The sequence below is a fragment of the Cornus florida genome, unplaced genomic scaffold (assembly GCF_030987335.1).
Source record: "Cornus florida cultivar Cherokee Brave unplaced genomic scaffold, ASM3098733v1 CherokeeBrave_3.0.0_Hap2_Chr01, whole genome shotgun sequence".
Classification (NCBI taxonomy): domain Eukaryota; kingdom Viridiplantae; phylum Streptophyta; class Magnoliopsida; order Cornales; family Cornaceae; genus Cornus; species Cornus florida.
In genome coordinates, this window is record NW_026775571.1 from 13,490,223 (window position 1) to 13,493,224 (window position 3,002).

A 3,002-nucleotide genomic window follows, 5' to 3' on the forward strand; every position below is an offset into this window, starting at 1 on the left:
CAAGTAAACCTACAAAAAGAATTTGAGTAATCTTCTTTTGGTACCCACACTTTCTTGGGTCCATGGGAGTTAGGAAGCACCATATATGTCCCTTTAATAACCCAAATTTCTTTTGTCATACATGGCCTAATAGGACAATGATTGATCTTATATCCTAGCATTTTACAATAATTGCATTTTGGACTTGAAGAGGAAATTTTAACAAAATAATTGTTCAAAGGATTTCTCTTTTTCAATAAACAAGAATCTTTGTTGTGAGGATCATATCCAAGCCCATCTTTAGCATAAGCATTTCTTTGCTTTCCAAGAATGAGGCCTAAGTTTTCTCTACCTTTTGTGAATTTGGCTAAGGTTTCAACTTGATCCTCAATAATGACTTTTAATGATTCATTTTCAGAAATTAACTCAATTGAGGCCGCTTCTTTAGCTAATTCTTTTTCTTTTTTTAAATTTTCATTTTTAAGTTGAGACTTTTCAAGGTTTTGAGAGATGATAAGCTTTTCTCTTCTAAGGCTAGCACATTTTTGAACCATTTTGCCTAATTCATCATGTAATTCTTTAAAAGCATCTAGCAAATAGTTATGTGCATCAACTAATTCATTATAAGAAGTTTCTAAATCAAATGAGTCATGATTAGAATTTACCTCATCTTCATCAGCCATGAGACAGAGATTGACCAATTCATTGAGATCATCATCACTTTCGGATCCATTTGAATCATCATCCTCCCATGTAGCTCGCATGGCTTTGCCTTTCTTTTTCCTTTCCTTTTCATTTTTGTAGGCATAGCAATCGGATTTGAAATGCCCCGGTTTTCCACAATAAAAACATGTAGGTGTTTCTCTTTTTCTTTGCTCACTTAATAAACCATTTCTTTTGAAGTTGTTACTCTTTTGGTACTTCTTCATTTGAAGAACTCTTCTCACGGTCTTGGTAATGAGAGCAATTTCCTCTTCTTCTTCATCATTAGGAGCTTTATCAATTGCGACTTCTTTGGTAGAAGCTTGAAGAGCTATATCTTTCTTTTGAGCTTCTTTGTCTTCATCTCTATCATTCATCTCTAGCTCATAGGCCATTAAGGAACCAATGAGTTCATCTATGGGAAGTGTATTAAGATCTTTGGCCTCTTGGATGGCGGTCTTCTTGGCTTCCCAATTTTTTGGTAAAGACCTAAGAATTTTTCTCACATTGTCGGACGATGTATATGATCTTCCAAGAGCCTTCAAAGGATTCACAATGTTAGTAAAACGAGAATACATTTCACTAATGGTTTCTTTGTTGTTTATGGTGAAAAGTTCATATTTATGGACAAGCATATTCATTTTAGATTCCTTAACATGACTGGTACCTACATAGGTAACTTCAAGTTTATCCCAAATTTCTTTGGCCGTTTCACAATCAGAAATTCTATTGAATTCGTCTTTGCTTAAGGCACAATAAAGATTAGTAATAGCCTTGACATTACATTGTACAAGCCTACGGTCATTGAGGGCTTATTCAATATCGGGTGTTGGAACATTTTCATTATTTACTACTTTGGTTGGAACATGGTCCCCTTGTTCTGTGGCTTTCCAAACATCTATATCAATACCTCTTAGGAATGCTCTCATTTTGATTTTCTAATAGTTATAGTCACTTCCATCAAACCAAGGGGGTCTATTGTTAGATTGACCTTCTTGATGAAAATTTGTATTGCCATGATCGTTCTCTAAGATGATTAATCTTTTTCTATAGATTAGGCTCTGATACCAATTGTTAGTCACAAATTGACTCTAGAGGGGGGGTGAATAGAGTCAAGGGCCAATTTTTGTAATTTAAAATTGTTAAATCTAATAAACTGTTAAGCACAAATCAATTGAAATAATCAAGCAGTATATTGCATAAGTAAGAGAGATAGAGATAAGAGATTGCAAACAGTGACCCAGTAATTTAGTGAGGTTCGGAAACTCCTACTCCTCGGCTCAAGGTCCTCCCTTGAGACTTCCCAAAATTTACTAAAGCTTCTCCTTAATGGTGGAGAGCAAACCTTTAATTTGAAGCAAGACTTGCTTCTCTTCCTCGCTAAGAGAACACCCTTCTCCTAGACTTCGTTTTGGGTCACACCAACCCTTACAAGATCATAGCAAAGTTTGTAATTTGAAATACAAGATTGAACCTCTCTCTCAATATAGATGTATAAGTGCAAGCTCACAGCTAGAGGAGATAAGAATATTAATGAAGCTCAAGATCTAGAATGAGAGAATGTAGTACGCAATAAAAGTTCAGAGAAGGAATTTGTGTATATAGAATGCTCTTGAATGCTCTGCTTAAAATATTCTTTCAAGTGATGTATTTTTCTTTTTCCAGACAACACCTCTGTATAAATATTTATTCCCACCTCCATATAGCTGTTAGAAGTAGTTGGAAGAATTAAATGCAGAAAAATTGCCGTTGTAGTTCAAAACCCTTAATGGAGCCGGCTCCTTACAAGAAGTGGAGGCGGCTCAATTTCAAATGGAAGCGGCTCAAAAAAAAGATTGAGCAGGCTCATTTTCTAAAGTGGAGGCGGCTCAAAAAAAAGATTGAACAGGCTCATTTATGAAAGATTGTTCCACGAGCCAAGAAATGCTAATGGAGTGAAAGGAGCAGGCTCATTTTTTTGAGTGGAGGCGGCTCCAAAAATGTGCATGACTAAAAATAAATTTAATTAAGATCTATGCACATTCTATTATATGTAGCTTGCATATAAGGTTAATGAGAAAATTTTAGGCAGTTTAAAACTGAATTTAGAATGAGTATGCATGATCCTAAAATTGAGCTTCAAAATATATTCAAATAAACTTTGATATTAAATCTTAAGCTCTCACCACCATATCTACCCTTTTCTTCATTCTTTGACCATGATCGATTAGGCTTGATGAAGACTTGCTTTGTTTCTTTGAAATGCTTTGTGTGATCTTTGAAGTCCGAGTTTTTCTTTGATTTCTTGTACTTTGAGGCTTCCTTGAATCCATTGCTTGAAT